The sequence below is a fragment of the Rhinolophus sinicus genome, chromosome 9 (assembly GCF_057876585.1).
Source record: "Rhinolophus sinicus isolate RSI-liver-muscle chromosome 9, RSI-T2T, whole genome shotgun sequence".
Lineage (NCBI taxonomy): Eukaryota > Metazoa > Chordata > Mammalia > Chiroptera > Rhinolophidae > Rhinolophus > Rhinolophus sinicus.
The window spans coordinates 36848822-36872827 of NC_142509.1; the positions used below are offsets into that span (position 1 = coordinate 36848822).

At 47.9% G+C, this 24006-nt stretch overlaps 1 protein-coding gene across 2 annotated transcripts in view; it reads left to right on the top strand.

Moving 5' to 3' along the window:
- The first annotated feature begins 91 nt into the window (after positions 1 to 91).
- Positions 92 to 24006, top strand: part of ZNF664 (zinc finger protein 664) — a 34808-nt gene continuing 10893 nt past the window's right edge. The window contains exons 1-3 of one of the 2 annotated variants that reach the window (XM_088801063.1): positions 92 to 276; positions 862 to 998; positions 12731 to 12824. The gene's annotated coding sequence lies outside the window, so the exon portion shown is untranslated. The remainder of the gene's footprint in view (positions 277 to 861; positions 999 to 12730; positions 12825 to 24006) is intronic. The other variant, XM_088801064.1, reaches the window with a different exon arrangement.

Here is a 24006-nt window from a genome sequence, read left to right on the forward strand (position 1 = left end):
GGATTGGGGGGAGGGCGCGCGCGGGCGGCCGAGGGGCGGGGGCAGAGGCGGGGGGGCAGGGGCGAGGGCCTAGCGGCGCGCATGCGTGCGGCCCCGGCTCCCCCGGGGCTCGCCGGCCTCGTGCGTGCGCACGCGCGCTGTCCCCCGGAGGCGTCTGGGTGTGCGGAGCGCGCGCGCGCGGCTCGGAGGCGCACCTGTGAGGTGTCCCTTGAGGAGAGAGTGGGAGGGTGGGTGCGTGGAGCCCGCGGCCTGGGGCGCTTCAACCCCTCACTTGGAGTGAGTTCTGCGGCGGCCCGGCTGCAGTCTCTTTATTTCTTTTCTGGACCGAGGCGGGGACGCGGGGGGAAGGGGAGCGGGCTCGGGGTGGGAAGGAGGATGAGTGGATTAAAGAAAAGAAAAACAACCCATCACTTAGGATGGGCCTCGAGCCGGGGCCGGCCCCTGGGCATCTGTGGGGAAGGTCAGAGCAGCTCCGCGCGGCCGGGCGGCCTGGCGGCTACTGGGCAGGCCCCGCGGAGGGCAGCCTGGCCTCGGGCCTCCGCGAGCCGGCGTTGGCCCGCAGTGCCGGGAGCGGGGAGCTGGGAGCGGGGTTCACAGATGGCGGCCGGGCGCGCGGCGCAGACTGGGCAGCGGCAGGGGCGAGGCCGGGCGAGGCCCCGCGGGAGCCGGACTCCCGAGCCGCGCTCCATTGTTGTAGCTGAGGGAAGGGGGAGCAAATCAGCTTTAGGAGCCGTGAAGCCGCGCCTTGGAGCCTTTCCAGGCGGGTCCCGGGAGAGGCGGTAATGGCCGCGCCGTGGGAGCGGGGAGCCGGGTGGTGCGGCGGCGAAGCCTCGCTGCATGGTGTGATGTTGTGTTTTTTAGAGCGCCTCGCGTCCCAGCAGAGCCCTCCGAGCATCCTACTCAGGTGATGAGGAGCCCTTCGTGCACCCAGCGCGGAACGCCGCTGCCGCTGGACGCCTCCATTGTTTGACCACAACAAGGGCCGGATTCTCACCCAGGTAAAGTGGATGGCAGCGCAGTCGAGCTCCCTCTCAACTCCCACATCCAAAGGAATCCTCTCCTCTTTCAGGACTTGACTTCAGTTTTCTTCCTGTCCGCTGCTTCTGATTAACTCAATATGTCCACCTCCCAGACATTTTCCCATCTGGATTAATCTTCCCGCATCTCTGCCAAGTCACCTCTTATTTCCCTCAAAACTCAGCTCCTTTGTGAAACCCTCCTTTCCGAACTCTTAACAACTAAATCTGTCTAGGAGGAGCCTGCTCTGTACTCTTCTGGTTGATAGTTTGCTTATTGGTTGTCTTTATTGCAACAAAGAAGACTAGATGCTAGAAAGAAAAAATTCTAAGCTATTGCTTTTTTAAAGGAACGTTTTGTGATAGTTTATTGTTTTAACGGGATCGAACAGTTTTTATTTTGAGGGGCGGCCCTATTTTACAGATACATACCTTTTTAGAGTAGAAAAATGATCTGGTTCAACCCACAGGTTAGTTTAAAAATTTTTAATTAAAATTAGTAAAGTAATACAAAAATTAAAATATCACAGAGATGGTTAAAGTCTTTGACTACCAACCCCTGTCTCCAGAGGTAACAACTATTATGTTTGGTGTGCGTGGACTTGCATTATCTTTGTTTTAACAAGTACTAATGTAATCTTTCAATTTTAGCATATAATGCGTTAACTCATTTTGAAGAACTGCTGCCTTATGTTCCATAGTTTGGGTAGACATAGGTTATTTAGCCATTTCCCGGATTGGTGGCAATTTTAACTTTAAAACAGCTTTTTTGGTGGTGGTTCTTTGGTGAAATGAAATTTTAGTGACGGTAGCACAGAGACCAGGCATTTATGATGTAGGTTCTTAATGCGGGAGCCCCCGCCTCGCCCCTCCCCCACTGTCATTATGACTACTATCTCCAAGTCCTGTGACCTTGGTGAGGACACTTAATCACTCAAAGCCTCAGTTTTCTTTTCTATAAATGGTGATAATACCTGCTCTATTTACTCCACAGAGTTCAATGATACGAAGTATGTGCTTTGTAAAGTGGTGTATAAATGTTGGTTTTCTTAGCCTTTATGATCCAAAAGGATTTTTTATTTGCAGTATAATTTATATTTTCTTTTTTGACCAGATGTGTGTATTACAGAATACTATAGCTAACCACTCTGAATGCTTTTTAATTCGTGATTTTGTTATAAATAATTTTTATCAAGTACTGTTAATACATTAGACTTCTTAAAGACTATTTCATAAAGCACATTTTTTTCTAGTGCTTTACATGCCTTAGAAAATAAGGCACATAAATTAGTTGACTATGAATAAAGTATCAGCAAATTGGACACTATAAAACAAAACTCATAATATTCAAACAAAACTTATTTCCTAGTGATGTAAGGTTTTATGTGTGTTTTCCTATGGCAGCAGCAGAGTCATTTTAGCTCGTATGTTCTTCAGGTAAAATGAATCCTTACAGAATTTGCACACAGTATCAAAAAGAGTTTAGCAATTTAAATATTGATTGAACGATGTAATAGATATAATTTTAAGATATAAGAGATACAGTTAGGGGCTTTGTAGGTATTTTTCTTTCTTTCAAATATGTATATGAATGCTTGTAGTGTGGCCAGCAAAATCAACTTGTCCCTGTTCTTTTGGAGTTTATAATCTATGGGATGGAGGGTATCAGAAATTAAACACAGTCACACACAGGGATAATCACAAATTGGTATCGGATATGAAGCTAAGTAGCACCAGTTATGAGAGATTATCAAAAGATGACTAAATTTTAGATTATGAAGAGAGTGCCCAGGAAAGACTTTTTTGCAAAAATAAGATTTGAGCTGAGATCTGAAGAGTAAGTCGGCATTAGTGTAGAATGAAGCGGGGGATAATTTTCCAGGCAGGGGAACAGCATGTGGGAACGTCCTGAAGGGGGAAAATGTTTTGCCCATTCCAGGAACTGAAAGAATGACTTGTAGCTAGATTATGGTGGGTGAAGGGTAAGTGTGGCTAGGCAGGGGGCCAAATCATGTAGGGTCTTGTAGGGCAGGTTGAGGATGTTTTTATTTTACCCTGAGTGAAATGAGAAACCATTACAAGGGTTGGGTTTTAAGCAGGGAAATGACATAATCAGATTTACATTTTTAAACAACCACTCCAGCTGCTACATGCAGAATGTGGGGGTGTTGTGGGGGTGGAGAGTGGAAGTGGGGGAGACTAGGCCACTTCAGAGGTCTACCTAGAAGAAAGGTGGTCTTTCCCTTGGGGTTTACATTGAAATTCAAACTACCAACTAAACTAAGGTCAAAGTAAATATTTGATTAAAAGAAAAAAATTCTCATTTCTTTTTAAAAAGTGGGACTAAAACCGCTTTTTTAATGCAAAAAGTACACATAAATGTTAAACTAATTGCACTATAACTTAACAGAAAAGTATGAGTCAAATTAAAAATTGAGATATTATTTAACATGGTTTTTATTAGCTTTGTTAAAACAGTAATACGTGAAGTAATTCATGAGGTAAGGATCTAAAATGAAAAAAGGGGAAATGTTTGTAGATACTATTGGCTACAAAAATGAGAACAAAAACAGACAAAAATGAGGAAGTGACTGGATACATAATGCATGTGTAAAATCCGTAGCCTTATGAATACCAAAAATAACCTGGCAGAAACTAAAATGGAAAAAAAAAAAAAAACAGGCTCTGATTACAATGCAACAAAAAACAAAACATTTAGGTACAGCCTTATCAAGACAAGTGTTAATCTACATGAAGGAGACCATAAACTCTCTGGAAAGATTGGAAAGACTGTCCTAAATGGAAAGACAGGCCGTATTTCTAGATGTGATGTTTAAACATTATAGAGATGCCCATTTTGGGGTGAACTGGACAGAATAATTATGAGTAATGAGGTAGGACATTAAACAGAGGCACATTCATTTAAAACGATGTACTGGCTTTAGAGTATCTATATCACAGGTCACTGGAACCTATTCTGCACCCCAAAAATAAACGGAATGTAATAAATGATAATCATCAAGAATGCCCCCCCCCCCAACCATTAAGAAAATATGAAAGTAAATATTAAACATCCGGAAAAAAGAGTTCTTTATGCTGAGGTGAACAAAGCACGGACTTTGCAATCGTACAGCCCTAAACTGGAGTCTTTTTTAAGTGAGGAAAATATACCCACCATGCAGGTGTTGTGAGGGCAAGAGACGTTAAGTCCTAGCACCTATGGGGCACTCAGGTCTGTTATTAGTTAAAATCCGTATTAGACTGCATAAAAATTTAAAACTTCCTTAAGAAGAAAGGGAACAAACCCCGAGGATTGAAAGCCAAACCACAAAGTAAGAAAAGATTTGTGACCAACATAAATGAAGAGTTAATATCTTCAATATGTCAAGAACGCATACAAATCAGAAAAATCTAGGCACCATCAAAGGAGCATTTTTAAATACAGAAAGAACTTTTACATACCAAAGATCTATATGGTAGAATTATCTTTAGGGGTGCATTTGCAGAATGGTTGTTAGGATTCATCCGCTGGGTGATATATAACCATTAAAATGTTAATGAAGAAAATGTATTAAAATGTTTATGGTGGTGTTAAGTGGGAGAAAATCGGCACAAAATTACATACGTGATATGATTAAAATTCTTAAACAAAAATCCTAACCATCCACAAAACCTGTGATGGAAAAATGTCTAGAAGAAATTAGATGAATATTTTAAAAATTACGTACTTTGGGAAGTAGGATGTTGGATGATTTTAAAAATTTACTTTTTTGTATTTTCCAAGATTATATGTATTACCTTTATAATAGGACATTTAGTTTTTAAAAGTACATTATATCTGGGACATAAGTTAGCTGCACAGTTAATAGGTATGTACACCCCACCCCCGCCTCTGCCCCCGCCTCCTCGTCGCAATTCTGATTCAAGCTGTTCTCAGTCTAGTTGTGGAGGACACAGCTCCCTGGCCCACGCTGGTATTATGAGCCTTGCGCTCCCCACTTGCAGAAGCTCACGGCAGCTCTCGCCGGCTGCCAGCTGCTGACTATAGCACAGGGCAGCTGGTGGCAGCTCACATCAACCTCTGCTGCTCACCGGAGAGCCGTTGTTCACAATCTTAGCTGTAGAGGGTGCAGCTCACTGGCCCATGTGAGAATCGAACCGGCGACCTCGGCATTAGGAGCACAGCGCTCCAACCACCTGAGCCACTGAGCCACCCGGCTGCCTGGTATAGGCACTTTTTAAAATAGATTTGCCCTATCTGTCGTGTTAAAGCATGCTCTAAAATGTACTCTAAAAACATATCTAAACTTGTTTTGAATGACGCAATTGGAATAAGTTTGAATGAATTTTATTGCTTCCAATATTTGGAGAAATATTGCTTCCTAGCAATATGCGGAATAAAAGTCTCATTTCTGATTTTATACTTGTAGAATAAATGTAGAAACTTAAACATGGGCCATGGGATTTCCTAGTTTGACTCTTGTTAACACTCTGTGTTTCTAACAGATCCAGTCATAGAGCAAGTTGGATGTAACTGAGTCTTTCAGGGCGAGTAGGACATAGCCAGCGGGGCGAAGGGCAGCAGCATGGAGAGTGTGGTTATTGTGCTGGGCCTGCGAGAGTTTGGGCAGAGTGGATGGAGCTCAGGGTACCTCGGGACGTGCTGTGTAGGTGAGGTCGAAGTGGTACATGAAGGGCGGGGGCCTCACTCACTTACCAGGTGTTACTGGGGACCTGCAGGTGTTACTGTGGATTTTAGTAGCATGCACTTTAGTGGACAAGGCCAAGTGTGTGTGATAGAGGGGAGGTGTTGGCGCACATAAAGACATCGTACATAGTCCACATTTGAAGGTAAGGGTGGAAGCCAGGGAGCCTTCCTAGACAAAGCGATGTCTAAGGTGAGGCCTGAAGGTAACGGGGGACAGCCAGTGTGATGGCCTGGAGGTAAAAGGAGTTTGAGGGGAGGAGGAGAAGGTAGTGGTGGAGGCCTAGGAGCAGGTGAGACCTGGGGAGTTTGGAGAAGTTTGGTTTGGCTGGAACTAGAATTGGAGTGGGCGGTGGTGAGAGAAGAACCAAGAAAGGTAAATAGGAGTAAACATTGTCCAGAGTTTAAAAGCCATGTGAGTATGTTTGGAAATTACCTGAAAGTTAATGGGACCCATTGAATAACTTAAAGCAGGGTAATAACCCGTTTTGCATTTTAGAAAGAGGACATCAGAGTGGATAATGGGTTAGAGGGATGCAAGACTGGAGCAGTATTCCAGGGGGAGGTGACGGTGGCCTGAATTACCGCTGAGACAGTATACGTGGCGCGTGGGTACATAGATTCACGGGGGACGTGGTGAGAAGGGGCGGGTGGATCATAACCAGTTTCTGGCTTGGGCTCCGGAGGGATGAGCAGCCCCACTGACTATGGTTGGGAATAGAGGCTTTCGTGAGGAGACGACAGGTTGAGATTTGGATACACTGAGTGTAAAATAAAGGGTTTGTAGGACATGTAGGTTCTTCCTGAAGAGACTTTGTAAAGAATGATTTTATACTGCAGATACGTGCCTTGCTATGTGGGCGACTGGCTGCTGTGCACAAATCCATTACTGAAATCAGTGTGTCCATGTTGTTTAAGATGGGGGACTATGTGGACCGTCAGTATCTTCCATGTGGAATTATTTGAGAACACGTGACTCTCACTTGGGGGTAACATTGTGGTTGTCCTTGGGGTTCATTGGGCTGAACTCTGCCTCCCTGAACAGGTGCTGGAGGTTTGTCTGAAGAGTGTAAGCGGTCCTGTTGGTAGTCATCCCGTTGTCAGTACTCTTTTCTAATGGGCGTGATTTCCGTTGATGTTGCCAAACTGGTCCCTTCCACATAGAGGCAGGCCCACCCGGAGGCAGGCCCACATGGAGGCAGGCCCGGACACAGGCAGGGTGGCGCCCTGGCTCAGCATCCATCTGGAAGTGCCCACCTGGCCATTAGAATTTGTCTTATTAGTTCACTCACGCTGCTGTACCAAACCACCACAGACCGGGCGGCTTCAACAATTTCTCATAGTTCTGGAGGCTGGGAAGTCCAATGTCAGTGTTCCAGCAGATCAGTGTTTGGTGAGGTCTCATTTCCTGCTTCATAGATCGCTGTCTTCTTGCTGAGTCCTGAGATGCTGGAAGGGGTGGGGGAGCGCTCCAGGGCCCCTTTCATAAGGGTACCAATCCCATCATGAGGGATCTGCCCTCAAGACCTGAGCGCCTCCCAAAGGCCCCACCTCCAAATACCGTCACATTGGGGATTAGGTTTCAATATATGAATTGGAGGGGTAGGTCACAGACCCTCAGTCTGTAGCAGAAGCATAGATAGAGATTTGAGAATCATTTTCATTGTCCTTTGGACATGGCTGGTGTCAGCCATGGGAGTGGGCGAGGACATGTTGAGCAGATTGAGAAGAAGCTCAAAGCACAGGCCTGGGTACATCAAAGGGAAAGGTAGGAGTGAACGCGCCTGCAGAAGAATTCATTAGAGAGGAAGGAAGATGCCTTAATCAGAGAACATCTGCTTGATAAAACCCATTTGAAATGGCGGCAGTGAAGGGAGATTTCTGCGAGTTACCACGGCATCCAAGGTCGTTTCTTGGCTGGGGCGCAGAGAGTCTGGGACGTTGGCAGGAGGCAGTGCAGCTGCTCTCTCTGCCTTTGTCTCTGCTGAGTCTGTGACCCCTGCCAGCTCACTTTGTAGACAGTCTTTTCACTTCCCAGTGTAAACTCTCAGGGAAGAGAATGTGATTGGCTCAGCTTCGATTCCACATTCAGCACCATTAGGTTCACTGTTGTAGGTCCCAAGCCTGGTGGGCCGAGGTGAGGGCACCCGGGAGAGTGGGATCCTGGCGCCTGAGGGGGAAATCCGCTGATGGGCAGGACCAGTCGTTTAAAATGGTTCAGAGATGGGATAAAGCGAATAAGGAGTTGGGCAAACGGAAGTCATTTAGCCTAGGTGTTTTTTTTTTTGACTAAAGTTTATTGGGATGGCAGTTGTTAGTAAAGTTACAATTTTAGCCTAGTTTTAAAGTATTACCACAGCTAGTCCATGGGGAAGAATCACAAGATGGATAACCAGTGGCTGTGGTAGATGCTCATCTGTATCTGGAAGAAGGTTGGAAAAAGAGATTTTTAAAAAGTAAAATTTAACTTTGGCGTTGCCTCAGAAGCACTCAAAGTTTAATATTAAAAAAGCAGTAATTTATATTGCTTTCTAACACTAAAGCATTTCTATACCTTTATTCTAACTGTGGAATATGCAGTGTCTCTTGTGTCACCTGATACAAGAAATTCAGTCAAGTTATTCTAGAGCTCATTCATTTTTCATACCCCTGCAAGTTCATAAAATAATCATAGCTTCTTTCCACATCTTACTGTGCATTGCCTTCCATGGTGTTGTGACAGGGCTTGTGAAGAAGCCCTTGTAGTCGGAGCAAACCTCTGTCCCAAAGATTCTAAAGTCGGCCTCCTGGGTAAATGGTAGAACCATTCGTAAAGGTGATCTGGACCCCTTTTCTTCTGTACCGTACACCTCGTTAATGTCCCTCTGACTTTCAAAAGTTTTAGATGCACGGTTCAAACCTGTGGGATTAACCTTCATAGGATTTAAGACTTTCCCTGATTCAGAGTACTTGGCATCGGCTAGCAAGCAAGTCAGGTTTCTCACCCACTAGTCAGCGACTTCTTACTGCTTCTCCATATTAGGATAGGATTGGGAGCTGTCGGCCCCTAGACTCACTGCTAGAATCAGGGAACCTGCAGAAACATTGTACAAATCTTCGTGCTGCTTGCCTGCCAGTTACAGGTAGTAATCCATAGTGAAATTCTTTTCAAGGTCCAATACCTTGGTGTCAGTGTCCATTAGGGTTTCTGAGCCAGTGTTAGAGTGCCCTCTGGAGGCATTACGAACAGTGAAAACATGAAAGGTTCATGAAAGGTTTTCTTGAACAGCCAGAGTCGAGAAGCAGTGGACTGGATGCTTGAGACTGGGTGGGTGCCATTCGGGAGCAGACGAGAACCAGGATGGGGCCCATAGGAGCACTAACTCGTATTCATGGGGGCGCAGGAGCTCCTCACGCAGACTGAGAATGAGGTTTTATGTGGCAAGAGCAGAACGCAGAGCAGTGGAGTCAGCAGGGAGCCAAAGCAGTGTGGTGGGTGGTGTCTGGTAAGGTCAAGAGGGACAACTGCCCTTGGCTTTGGCCTGGAGGAGCTGCAGTGGTGTGGTGGTGGGCTGAGGAATGCATGGGAAGTAAACCGGGGGAAACCTGAAATGCAGCCTAGATGGGGTGTATGGTGGGGGGAAGTGTGTGACAGCTGGAGAAGGCATAGGATTAACTGTTGGTTTCCCTTAAGATTGAAGAGACTTTGCATTGCGTTTAAATGACGACGGGCAAAACAAGCGGAGAGAAAACAAAGTTGAAAGATGTGTGGGGTTGGTGGAGGAGGAGAGTTGGCTTTCAAGGTCCTAGCCTGGGATACTTGCTGAGGGAAGACTTCGCTTTTTTAGGGACTTGGAATGTGGCCAGTTAGTGATTTTCAGTTTTTCGTGGGCTGATAGGGACATATTCCTGTAGGAAGTTGGACATACAGGTAAGAAAACAAAACTGGTTATAAGAGAGTGTGGAATTACCATCATGGAAATGGCCCTTATTCAAGCCAGGCAGGTGGTTGAGCTCAAAAATGGAGTCAGGACACCTTTAGAGGACACTGGTTTCGGAAGTAGGAATAAAAGACATGATTGGTGACCGGAGGGGCCGGAGGAGAGGTGAGAGCATGTAGGGGTTGGAGGCCAAGGAGAGGTGTAACCTAGAGGTCAGAGTGAACCTGTAGAAGGGCCTTGAGGTTTGACAAGGTCATGGCTTTGAGTGGTTTTGCCGAAGTGCTGTAGGGAGGGGACCTCTTTGGGGTGTGGAGGAGGGAGTGGGTGTCTATGCGAGGTAGAAACAGGTGTAGATGTTTGTGGGAAGCTCAGCAGTGAGAAACGAGTGAATTCGTCATAGCTACACAGGTCAGGAGACGCTCCGGAGAACACATGGAGAGCGTGTCTGCGCATCAACAAAGCCGTAATCAAAGCAATTACAGAAATAATTATATTTACTTTTTAATTATTTAACACCATCATCTCAGCTACAAGATTTAAATTTTAACTTCTGTGCCACCTCCTATTTTTCTCCGATTGAGAATCTGAGAAAATGGTAGAGAATGTTTAGGTCTGTTTATGACATTTGAGGGGCTCTTGCACAAGGAAAGAGTAAATGTGACCAATATTTGATTTAATATTCTGACAAATGTCAAAACTTGTTAATTCCTTTTAATGTACAGGACATTTGCAATCATGAATAACTTTTCTTTTTGGTGAAATGAATAGGGTGGCTAATATTTAAAATATTTCATTAAGAAAAAAATAGACTTGGTATCAGAACTACTAAAATGATATATTTAAATTTGGGAGGTAGGGGTTGGTTTCTAACTTCAGACTGCTCAGTTGTGAGTGGTGAGATGTAACATTTAAGGCGTAAACTTACACAAGGGTGGGGGGCAGGTCCCCCCGGCTTAAGCCCAGACATGCCCACTGTGCGGGACTGGTTTGCAGACTTTGGAAGGTCTTAGCGCTCTTATCCCTGGTGGCCTTTACGATGTCATCTGGCAAACACTAAAAATGCACCCACCTCCCACATAAAAGTAACTTGTACAAAACTGTGACCTAAGCTTCATTGGACTAGTTGTAGACAAACATTTATTAACTTTGATTTTACGTTTTTTTTCATATTTCGCATCCAGTAAATGTCTTCTTTCAGGTCTCAAATATTTTCATCAGCTCTTGAGATGCTCTTAGGCCCCAGGGACGGTGCTGAGGTGCCTAAGGGATGAGACATCCTGCTCTGCTGGGAGGTCCAGGCATGTCTGCCGGGCTGGACTCGCCAGGAATCTATTGGTTGGAGGCACCAAGCTGCCTCCTGGGGAAACTCCATCCTCAGCAGAGCTGAAGTCACTTCTAGTTAGTGCTTTTTGTTGTAAGGAGGAGAGAGACTGATTTAGACCATTTTACGACACAGGATATGCTGAGGGACCAGAGCACTGTCAGAGCTGAGGCAGCTCAGAGAGGAGCAGTCTTGCCCATGGACGGTGGGGTCTCAAGGCATCTCTCTGTCTTTTCTCCACTTTGCGCATTCTGCGTCTTCATGACTTGGGTTGGCTGTGGTCCCTGTGACCTCTCCAGCTCCTTTCACATCGTAACCTTTCAGTGTCACCTCTCACAGCTAACCGCCTCATTCCCAGTGCTGGGAATTGGACCTCGTTATTGCTTTCATTATGTTCCAAGCCGCATCAGAGGTCACTGTTCAGCTCTCGGGTCAGGTGTCTGCACTTGGTCTCCTAAGCTATAGTGAGGGGAGATGCAGTGGTCATGTGGTAATTCCCATTATAGGGTTTGCAGGCTCGCAGGCACCGTGACTGGCCTGTGGCGTTCGGTAAGGAGGAAACAGAACAACCGGGCCCCATATCCAATCCATTTGCAATTCCTCTGAATGTGTTCCTGCCCTTTAAAGTGTAGCCTGCTAATAGCCTTCATTCTAAGTCAACCCTTTGTTCCCATAGAGAAGCTCAAATCTCTAAATATATTGACAGCATTTTCACGTTTCCATGGTCTTCCTGCTTTATTTAGCCTCTGACATTGCGTGGTCACTCGGTAACCTGTAGGGTTCTGTTTTCGTGTCAGTGATTTCTGCTGAAAATGACTAGCGACTTCAGGGAGCCGTTAGTAAAGGGCGATTCTAACCTCATGTCATTCACATGTTTCCTTTCCCTCAAGGTCCTGGGAGCTGTATGAACATACAGTAATTTAATACCATCCCCAGATGCCAAAATTTAGAATGACTGACTGTCCCACCCAAATGTCAACATGGCAGCGTCTTGATACCTCAGTCCCTTAATAAGTTATCAAACTTCCTAAGGAAAAGTGATATTCCCCATACCTAAAACTTGAAATCTGTCCCCAAACTACTCTTTGCAATTATCGAATATAATGGGGGCGATAATAAACGGAATAAATAAAATAGCGACAGCTAATCTTTGCTGACCCCTTAGAGTTTCCAGGTACTGTTTTAAGTACTTCTCCTGCAGTAACTTATTTAATCCTTAACGCTGCCTTCTCAGGTTATCCTCCGAGGTCAGGTGCCTTTATTATTTCCATGAACCCCCATTCCTAACCTCTTCGGTGAAGGTTACACTGTTAGTATGTGGTGAAGCCGGGTCTGACCCTGCCCCCAGTCTCTGCTCCTTCACACTTCTCTCGACTGAAGAATAAGTGAGAAAAACAGTAGTAATTTAGCTCCTGTTCCAGCCAACCCGAGTCACTTATCCAGTGTTAATTCCTGTGAACCTGAAGCTCAGTTGGGAAACGTTCCTGTCAGGAGGCCAGTGGTGACCGGGTCCTGGAGCGACGTCGTGCGGACTGCCTGCGTTTTCCTTCCAGGGTCCCTCAGGTGTTCTCACGCCCTCTTTGGCTCTGTGTGACTGGAATCCCATATATTTGTATAAATCCCAAAACCTAAGTGGGTCTGCCCTGTCTTCTGAGCCAGAACCCTGCATTTGTAATAGCCAAGCCAGTTCTTCAGAAAACGTTGTGGTCCTAAGTTCTCCACGATACAAACCTCCTCCTTTTCTCTCTGCATTTCTCCAACCCAGCAGGATCCTCAGACTTCTGTAGCCCTTCAGCCACTGTGGGCCCTGCTTCTGCCTCTTCTTCTGGAATGTCTTGGGGGTTTTGACTCCTGGCACTGTGGTAAGTTTTCCCCTTGTTTCACCATTTTTCCTACATGGAGAATCCCCCTCAGGCATTTCTAAACGGAAGCCGTCTCTGGAGTACTTTCTAAGCCTGTGCCTTTTGGGCCTCAGTGCAGAAGGAAATCTGCCTACCTCATGGTTTTCCTTAAAGCCCTCCCTCTTTCTGGCTTTTGAGTTCCCTAGACCTGGGACAACCTTCCTTAACTCTAACAACAGCAGAAACGACTGTCCCACCCGGAGTTCCTCTTTGTTCCTCAGCAAGTTAGATTTTCTTCTCACGAGAGCCGTCGTTATCACAGCTCACTCTGCCTGCCCCCTTTCCTCTGCTGGCCGGGAGGCCGCCTGGGCCGGAGACCTGTTTGGGCACTGTTGCCATCCTGCCTTTTCCAGTGAGCCCCTCTCCAGTGAGCTCTCAAACTTTGTCCAGCTGAGTTTCTTACTCCATAAGTTGCTGGTGTTTTTTCCTAAAGCCCGCACAACAGCCATCTCCTTAAATATGAGGTCCTGAAAGTCTTCTGACCTGGGGATTATGGATTCCTATCAGTCTCTGTGCAGGCTTGACGCTGAGAGCCATCATGTTTCCAGCACAAGCTTTTTTCCTTTGTTTTCTTTTGAGCCTTTGGATATGTGATCATTTTTTCATGATTTCTTTCTCCTCTTCAGCTGTCTAATATCAGACAGGTATTTGTTTGTCTTTATTTTGTCATTGCTGAAATCCAGAATACTCTAGTTGAACATGCAGTCTGGGTCTCTGGTTCACATACCTAATAAACCTTTACATTATTTCCGTGCGTAGCTAGGAAGCAAGAGAAAGAGGGACCCTCTCTCGATGGCTGCTGGGCTCGCTGGGGCGTGCGGCGTCTCGCCTTTCCCCCCGCCGCCAAAGGTTGGCTTCTTTGCTTCCAGTCTTCTCCGTCCCCTGAGTTCACTTCCCCACTGCACAAGAATTGACTTGGTGACGAAGAGGATATTTCAGTGGTGTCCATGCTCGTGAATCTAGTTACCGCGCCCAGTTAGAAGGTACAGCCAATGGGCACGTATGGTAGCTTTTCTGTTTCCTAACTCTCCCTGGCTGGAGTGCTAAGAGCGGGGCCGCTTCCAGACAGACAGGGTGTGATTTGCAGGGGCTGCCCTGCGTGGCAGTCTGGGCAGGTGTGCCTCGGCGTAGCAGCAAATACTCTCTCTCCTCCGTCTCTCGCTGGCCCCATTTTCTCCTGTGCTGACTTGGGTACCCTCAGCAACCCTTCTTCATTATGGGTGATAAAACCTGGGATACAGGTCTGGTATTTTAGGAATTCCTGTTCGTGCCAGTGCCGGCTTTGGTCTCAAGCTCAAAGTTATCACTCATCCAGGGAAAAGGCGTTCTCCGTGTGATCTCGCTGACCTTAGGGCCTGCTGCAGCGGGAATTGGTCTCACAGGCCTAGCTGACAACCAGGTGTTCGTGCGTTTCTGGTCCAGTCCTGTGCACGTTCCCGCCTAGAGTACCTGGACGTGAGTGTTTGCTGAGACTGCTGGCCAACGTTGATACTAGTCTCTAATAGCATATATTTCCAGAAGGAACACTAATTGCCAACCAGTGCCAGGCCTACGACTCAAGCCCAAACGCTGAAGGTTCTGCATGTTTGTTGAATGATTCACTGGCTCTTTTTGAGAGTGGGATAGTGATGAATTTCTGTCCACGCTAAGCTTGAATTCTGATCGCCAGGTCTTACCCAGTTTCAGGACTTTTGTTCTGCCTGTGTTACTCTTCGGCTGTAGGAGTGAGATGCTCTTGGGTGAACTTGCACCACAGTCTCTCCCCTGCGTGTGCTTACTTTGCCGTGCCAAACAATACACATTGTGTGTTGTGACCCACGTGTAAAGATAGCCAGAATCTGAGATACTTAGTCAAATTCGTAGCAACAGAAAGTAGAATGATGGTTACTAGGGGCTCCCAGGGGGGAAAGGGACTTGGTCAGTGAGTTTAGTGACTCGGCTTTGCAAGATGAAAAAGTTCTGGAGATCTTTTCACAGTAATGTGAATATGTTTTTAACACTGAAAAATGATTAAAATGGTAAGTTTGTATTAATGTGATTTTTTACCACAATTTAAAAAATGCATTTAAAAACATAGCAAAATCCTGAATTCCTAACCTGTTACCTGCCAGCTATCGGGACACTCCCACTCTCAGTGCCACTGAGGACAGCCTTGTTAAAAGTCCGCATTTTATTTCTGTCAAGGTCACCCAGGGCTGCTCTCTTTTTCCTTCCTTTAGTTAGCCAGCCTGGGCCCCGTATGATCTTCAGGCATTTCTTTTGCCTCTGCCCAAGGGTGGTTTGAACTTCCCAGTTTCTGTTCCTTTTGCTCCTAGGCCCGAATGTGGATTTTGTCCCTTTGGGTCTTAATTGCTCCCAGCAATGGAAGGAGGAAGCAAGTTTAATAAATGAGAGTCATTCAAGCTCATGTGACGTAAGCCATCTGTGCTTATTCTCACACCCCTGTCCCCATCCAGCTCCTGCTTGCCCGTGGAGCAGAGGAAGCCCCTGGCCCAGTTGGGAAAGGCTGGTCCCTTGAGGAAGATGATCCAATAGCATCAGCCAAAGGGAAGGGACAGGGAAGGGCAGCTTCTGCAGGCCAGAGTCCATTTGCTTACGTTCTGTCGTACTTACCAGTGCATTGACTCTCGAAGCGTCCTCGTGGTGTCTGGAAAGATTTCTTTCCCAGTCCCCCCATCAGTGTTCCCTCCTTCCTGAGGGGAGAAAGAGTACTGAAGCATTTAACACCCCACGTTTTGAGGGCGAGAGTGAGCGTCTGTGTGACTGATAGGAGGCCTTGTTATCTCTTTTTCATAGATGAGTAAACAGGCTGATGAATAAAATGAGGCTGAGAGTCACACAGCTGTGTAGTGTCAGGTTAAGAATTTGAACTTAGGACTTTTGAACGCAAGTCCAGTGTTCTACCCACCCAGTTATTATGATTCCTAATGCATGTACTTGTTACACATTCACTAGCTAGATTAGATAAGATAAACTTACGCCTTGTATGTGGAGATTCACGTAGAGGCCATCACCGAGGCAAATCATATTCTGTCCCATTACTCAGGTGTCTCTGTGTCCAGTGTTGAAAAGCAAGGAAAAAAATCGTGGAGTCCACCTTGTGAGGGAGGAAGTGTCACTGAGGTCAGGTGTATTTTAAAGGAATCCTGTAAAGAGAGGGTCAGAAGGGAAACCTGCCGGGAGGCGCAGGAGACAGACGCACAGGTGTGAAGGCAGCGCTGGACTTGGCGCAGAGGAGCCGCTCTAATTGCAGGCAGGTAGGTCATCAGGTCCTGGGGAGCCTCTGCCTGTGAAAGGACGTTCTTGGCAAGTGAATGCATGTGTCATGCACTGATTAAAAGGAGGGAATAAGGAAACACATATTTACGTAGCCGCAACTATGCTGTGGGCACTCTGATAGGTACTTTCACATTCATTATCTCCTCTAATTATCCCAGTGAAGCGTTACAGGCATTATCCATATTGTCAGATCCGTCTGCGATTAGCCACGATCACACAGCAAGTGGCAGAGCTGAGACCTACACCCTCTGTGTCATTCTGTCGGTCATTTTTGTGGGAGGACTTGGCTGAAGCCAAGCTGAGGAATGGACACCCATGTCATCCTTTATCACTGTAATAACACACGCAGTTATCCTTCCTGGCATCACTCCCTCCGTACTTTTTGTTGCCCTTCTCTGGGTCTAATTTCATAGTCTTTATGGTAATTTTCTAGTTAAAGAAAACTCAGACATGGCTTCTTTTGTCTTTTATCTTTTCTGCGTAAGGCGTCGTTAGGCCAGATCACACGAAGTGAAGTTGTCCCAAGGACAAAATGGCAGCAGCTCTCTTCCCTGTAGCTCATTAGAACCCAGAGCCCAAATCATTAGCTGTTGACCTTAGTTGAGGGAAGGTCGGGGAACCTAAGGCACAGTTGGGGCATGTTACTAAGATGCTGCCGAATGGCAGCTATGGCCCGACTGATGGACTGTTCGAGGAGCCCCGCTCTGAGCTCTCCGGGTTTCAGAAGTGGGGGGCACCCCAGACGGTGTGATGCTAAATATCTGCCCAGACCCTTGGGTGACTAGGGACGTGGAATCCATCCTACGCCTGGCGGGGTGGGGGCGTGGGGGGAGCCAGTTGGCCACAGGACATTTAGACCCAGGGCTATAGTGTGTGCGTGGGTCACTGGAGGCGCAGCTCCCCTCTCAGCTTGGACCACCTCCAGCTTCCCATTACGGAGGTTAGTCCAGGAAGATGAGGATGCCTGTGTTCCCTTCTGTGAGTGAGAATCACCCCTCGGAACAGCGACCTGGAAGATGGGCCTTCCGGGGTGTTGGCAGCTAGGCCATTGAACACGTGTGAGGAGCAGACTCGCTAGAGGCCTTAGTGGCCGCGTTCGAGTGCTTGGGAAGGCCAGGTGGGACCTTCTTCAGAGGCTTTCTGAGAGCCAGCCACCAAGGGGAGAGGCCTAGGGTCTTACAAGGTGGGGCACATGGTGACCTGTTAGCATTGAGATGGCCCAGGGCCGATGCAGAGACACTGGAACGAGGAGAAACAGCTCTGGTATCTGGAAGAGTGGGGGACTGGAAAAAGGGTGTGAATTGTGAAGCGCCTGTTTGGGACATGAGCCTGCCCTGGACAGCCAGGGGGCATCTTCTATTCCAGGACTGATGGTGAAGGTAGAAGCAAAATAGACGGGGTTTGGCATTCCACAGGCCTAATCAATGGGTTATGCGTGACTGCTCTAATGAACTTATTCTGAGACATAGCTAAGCACAGGTTAAGTGCACTGGGCCTGTGTAGCTTCCTCTACCTGGTGTGTGTATTTCGCCCTGGACCTTACTGGTGGTGGAGTGGGGCTCAGTGAGGAGGCAGGCACTGCCCGTTGAATGCCCAGCTCGGAGGCAGGCAGGGAGTGGTGGCCTTGAACGGAACAGACAACCTCGTCGCCCCGTTCCTTGGCAGCATGCAGGCACCAGGGGCCTTTCCATTTATTTTTTGTGTGCCAAGGCCTGCAGAAAAAGGCTAAGCAGAGGCCTCACTTCCCTTGGAGCTGTAGTGCTGCCAAGTTACTGTCTGATGGTGTTGATTTCTGGGACTTCCTGATAATTGGTGAGGAGGAGGAGTTCCTGGCCAGGCTGGGAACATGTTCCATGTTCTCTCCCATGAACAGGGGCATCCATTATGTCATGTCCAGCGGGGACAATATAAGGCGGGATTGCACGGTCTTGCCTGGAAATCAAGGTCCTGCAAGAACACTAGTGGGTTGCTGCCTAATGGGATAACTTCGGAATCATTTATAAAACACCTCGCTGGGTAGAGAGGTATTTCTTATAAGTGTTCTTCCTTTAGTCCTCTTGTGTACAAAACCTGACTTTGGAGTTAATGTGGAGGTATTTGGAGGGCATTTTTCTTACATCCAGAATAATAATGGCCAGTGATGGAAATTACTAACTACAAGTAAGCATTTACCTTGTAGTTTGTTCACATAAAACTTAAAAAAAAAAAAAAAAAAGTGGGTATAAGGTGGAATCTTACCCTCTTTTTGGTCTCTGGATCTATTTACGCTTTAAAAAGTGATTTTAAGGGCCCCAAAGAGCTTTCTGTTTATGTGGGTTGCAGGCATCGATACTTAGCATAATAGAGATGAAAACTAAACTTTTACAGAAATATTAACTAATTTAAAGATGAGGATAAAACCATTACATGTTGACACAAACGACTTTTAATGGAAACAGCTATTTTCTGAAACAAAAAAAACATTTAGTAGGATGAAGGGCAATATTTACATTTTGGCAAATGTCTTTAAATGTCTGAGGCTTCATTCAATAAGACATCTGCTTCTATAGTCAGTCTCGTGCAATCTGTTGTTTGGGTTGAAGTAGATGAAGATATCAGGCCTCCCCAGATAATGTAGTTGGAAAGGGATTTTAGTCGCCTTTTCAGATAATTGTGAGCTCATTTGTGACACGACCCCAAGATGTGACAAGTAGTGGGTTCTCACAGGTTAGCGGCACCGTGCGGTCTGGAACCAGATCGGTGCGCTTTTTGGACTCTGGTGTGTAAAAACCCACAGGTCTCTCTCGCACTTGGAATAGCTCTTTTATCCACGATGATTTTTCACCTCACACATTGGTCGTTTGGAAAATACTGGTTCCCTGAGTGACACAGATCTTGCACATGTTCACACGTTCCATTATATGTAATGTCCAAATCTCCGGTTTGTTAGTATCACTGTCGATCTCATCAGAAAGTCTTCAAGTATTGGGAAGCTGCAGAGCTTATGGTGGCAGACACACGTTTTCCTAAAAGCCTGGTTGTCCCTAGAATGCCCGGACTTGACCTTTGGCAACAAATACCATCAGTTGTTTGCTTTTAACTGAAATGTCTGCCCAATACCGAAGTCTCCATAACGGGTTGTCAGTCATTCTGCAAGTAAAAATGTTCTGTCCAAAAAAAGGTCTAACATGCTGAATAGATGTAACCAACATACTGAAGAGTGTAAACAATCAGGCGGGATTTTTATATTTAATGCTTTATAGGAAGATCCTGCAGCCATAACATTGTAGAAAAGGTGCATTTCCTCAAAAACAAGAAAAAAAGTAATTTTCACTTGACTTTTATGACAAAGTATCGGTGTAGTTATTTTTAAATGGTTTGAGATTTTCTAAGCCAGCAGTCCGTATTTCAGGTACTATATTAAATTTGAAAAAAACCTCGTTTGAGACGTCCTCCGAGGAGTGGTGTGGGCTGAGTCTGAGCAGGTTCCTGGGCACGTCTTCCTTCCACTGTCGCAGGAGGAGGAAGGTGTGGAATTGTGCTCTGTGTACATGTGTAGTTTGGTGGCGGGATGCTGAGGATGACCTCTGCGGAGTTCTGCTTTCTCTGAGAGGATTCCGCGTGGCCCTCTGCTCAGGATGAAGACAGGCGGCGGGGAGTCTGGTGAGAGAAAGGGGCAGAGGTCACAGCCTCCCTCACACGCAGCCTGGAGACCCGGAAAACCCTGCAGTGTCTGATTGCTTGGTCAAGGCCCCAATTTGGATTGGCCTGGGGTAATGATTTCTTCCTGGTAGAGGGCCCCTTTACCCTTTGATCATCCGTATTTGGCAAAAACTCAGTCCTGCAGGAACTTAGCCGTCTGCGTTCCTCACACAGCGCTGAGTGACTGAGTCCTGCCTGCGGGACCAGTCTGTGGGCCTCAGCACTCTGGCATCGCTGTTCCTCTGGTCTCTCCACTCTTCTGCTGGGCACACAACATGTCAGACCCGCTCTGCGCGCCTCACGCCACCAGAGCGCTTGTCCTCTCCTCCCTGGCAGGTGACCTTGCTTCCGCTTTACTGCGGACAGACAGCCAGGGCTCTGCCCACATCCCACTCCAGCACACACACACTTGCGCAGGAGAGGGCTGGCCTTCCTACTCCCTGAGGCTGGCTGTCTGGGTGGACTTTGGATGCTGTCTCCAGGGGCCTCTTCCATTATTTCTTTTCTCTCCCATAGTTTTAGTAGTCTTTCCTCTCACTGTAATTCTTTCCCTCCCCCCTCCCCCCGAACTTTTCCTTGAAGTATAACATACAGAGTCACAGGTCACAGAGGTACAATTTGGTGAATGTTCACAGCTATGAAATAACCACCCCTGTGTAAACCAGGGCGCAGCTTAAGAAACCATGTGACCAGGACCCACCCCCACCCCCCCAAACTCCTCTCTTGCTCCTTTCCAGTCGTAGCTGCTTCGCCCTCTGTTCTGAGAGCATAGATGACGGGCTTGCTTTCGAACGGTACATACATGGACTCACACGGTGCAGTCTTGTGTTGGATTCTTTCAAACTCAGTCGTTAGGAGTCAGATTTCCATAAGGCCTTGTCCCAGCTTGTTCCGGGGTCCTCTCCGCTTTCTGCCTAGGTGATCTTATTCCAAACCCCTGCTTCAGTTACCACCTGAATGCGAATATGACAGAGTCCTGACATTTCACCTGAGTGCCAGTTTCTTGTCCCCAGCGAATGTCCCTGACACCTGCGTGGGCAGATCCTAACGGCTTGGAATTGACGTCATGATCTTAACCCCCAAACCTTGGTCTTTTCTAGAGTTTCTGAACTTAATGAATGGTTCCGTCGCCATCCAGTTATGTAAACAAAAAAACCCAAGAGTCATCCTAGGTTTCTCCTTTCCCCTCACCCATGTGTTTAGTGCTATCAAGTCAGGTTGAGTTTTCTCTCCTCAATATGCCTTAAAACCATTCACTTCTCCACTCCACCACTGCGTCCGTGCAGGTCATCGCCCTTCCTGGCCCCAACTCAGGCAGTCGCTGCCATGTCCCCCAAGGACTCTTCCTTCCCACCCTCCTGCTCACTGTACCTGAGCTACAGTTTTCTATTAAAAATGGAAATGTTCCCACTCTAAGCCAAATAAAAACGAACCACTTCAGTGGCTTTCCATGGGGACGATGAAGGTCAGGATCCGGATGTCCCTTCATCGCCTTCCCTGTTCTCATCGCCGCCACGCCCTCCGGCCCTTCCCACGCCTCGTGCACACCCCCTCCCCACCAGCACTGTGCGTGTCGATCCGCACACAGGCCGCACGTCTCCTTTTCTCCGTGCACCTGCCGCCTCTAGCTCTGAGCGCCACCCAGGGCGCCTTCGTTGTGCTTCACACCATGTGGCGTTCCCATTTCTGTGTGGACGTCTCATGAGTGTCTGCTTCCCGCTGGACTCTAAATTCCACGAGGGAAGGGATTAGGTCTGTTTCTGCTCACTGTGGAGAGCACAGCAGGCTGACACAGACACTTGACAAACAGTTGTTGCTTGGATGACCCGTGGGAGACAGGGATGAAGGAGTTTGAAGTACTCGTTAAATTCCCTGCGTGTCTGCAGGTCCTGCTGATGGAGGAGCTTACACTCAAGAAGCAAACAGAGGGAGGCAGCAAACCAGGGGAGCCACGTCAGTGCAGAGTCGGTGAGGCAGGCAGTGGTGGGCCTGCGAAGCAAACAGACGGGTGACGTGTTAGGGGGGCTGCAGGGCAGACGGAGTCGGCTTCCTTGGTTACTCTGCTGCTCTCAGAAGGCGACACTGGCGCTGAGACCAAAATGTGGAGAAGATGCCAGCTCTCTGATGATCGGGGAACAGCGTGGGCAGGGGAGTCGTTTGAGGTGCTCAGGGGAAACAAGCTTGGTGAGTTTGGAGACTAGAAGGGAGACGAGTGAGGTGGTGCTTGGGGTGCCAGCGAGTAGGAGGTGAGCCTGGCAAGTCCCGAAGAGCATGTCGTTTTAAAGAGCATTGGAGAGAGCAGCGGACGGAGGGAGGGCGTTCTTTTCTGTTTGTAAGGATTGGGCTGACTGCTCACGGAGCCGGGTTGTGGGGGAGCAAGAAGGAAGCAGAGATGCCACGGCGAGGCTGTGGCCAGTCTGTGTGAGGCCAGGGGCTTGTGTGTGGAGACAGATGAGGGCGGGGTCGCGGAGACTGATTGATCAGTGGGGATGGGGGAGGAGGAAGTGAGGCCAGCTGACCCAGATGGGGGCGAACGAGGAAGGAGCAGTTGGGGGGAGTTGCGTTTGGGGTTGGGGTGCCAGTAGGGCTGGAGGTCAAGCTGGGGAGCCAACATCATGATGGTGTTTTATGCCGTGTGACTGGCTGAGCTTACGTGGAGAGAGATTATAGGCTGGGAAAAGGGGTCCCCAGGTGGATCCCTGGAGCGCCCCAGCATTTAGAAGTCACTCACGCAGAGGACGAGTCTCCAGTAAAGGAAAGGGGGGGGGAGGGCAGGAGCAGGATGGCAGGATGAGGGGGCGGACAGAGCGAGGCATGTGGTCCCGTCAGACAAGGACGGTGCCTCCTGCAGAGGTCACGGCGGCCTGGGTAAGAGCTGTTTCCAGTGCGACCTCGGGACTGCAACCTGACGGAGGGAATGTGAGGCGTGAAGCTCTTGAGGAGTTTTGCTTTAATGGGGAGCAGACGTTTTGGCAGATAGCTGGAGTGGAGCTGTGGGGCACTAGCAGTTCGTATGGGAATGGACAAGGTAGGACAGGACTGACAACGGCGAAGGGAGAGAATCACTGCTGGGTGAGGGCTGGGTTCTGAGGGGGCCGTGGAAGTGCTGCTGGGGCGCAGTGGGCGGGCCGGTGTGGAGGAGCAGGGTGCTTGCTGACGTCGGGGGGCGGGAGGCGGACAGCTGAGGGCTGTGCCAGTGGGGATATGCGGTGGTGGCCATCGAATTGCTTCTGTTTTCTTTATTTTCTTAATTATCTTGGCAGCTCATCAGCCAGAAGTGAGGGAGGGAGGGGGAATATAGGAGATTTAAGGAGAAGCATGAAGCAGTAACTTTAAATATTGGGAAAGTGTGTGTCCTGAAGGCTTTCAGAAGAATTGGAGGGGAGGGGCTGGGGTCGTTTTGAGATTTGTGGTCCTACATTGAGTAAAGCCTGGCACTGTTCGCCTGCCTGGGTGCCTGCATGGATGGGTGGAGAATCAGGTTAAAGGAGGTTGAAGTGTTGCTAAACTAGTGTGATAGAGAAAAGAACGAGAGCGTGAACAGTGAATGCAGGCGAGAAGTCCTCCCAGTGGACGAGGGACAGGCAGGTGTGACAGACAGACAGTCCGGAGTGATGGGAGATAGCTGGAAGGGGGAGTGCGTGGTGCCAGAGAATGGGCTGCTCGAACAGAGTTTGGACGTCGTGGCACAGGGACTGGTGATGACCAGGCCGGGCTTGACCATGGAAATGGTGAGGGAAGGGGAGAAGGGCTAGGAGAACCAGCCAAGGGCTGGGGCCGAGTCTGAGCCAGAAAGGAAGCTGACAGGCGGGGTCTGATTAGTGGGACAGAAAAGATTAAAAGGAGACTAGAGGTCCTGTGGGGCCAAGGAAAGGTTCAGTCTGATTAACAGTCAGAAAGCTGGCAGAACAGGATGTTTTGGTCAAAGGATAGAGTTTCTCTCAAGACAGAGGAATTGCTAACAAGCTTGTAAGCTGACACCCTGTGGAGTGATGTGCGCGGTGTTTTGAGAGGTTTAGTGGAGACGCAGTTGTTTAGCTCTGTGATTTAGGATGCTGTTGTGGAGCTTCTGTTACGGCGTAGGAGCTTCATGATCGGGATCTCATAAGCAAAGGCTCACTGGGTTTCTTTCTTGTTACGGGACATTTCAAAACTCAGAAGCAGAGGAAATAACAAAACATAC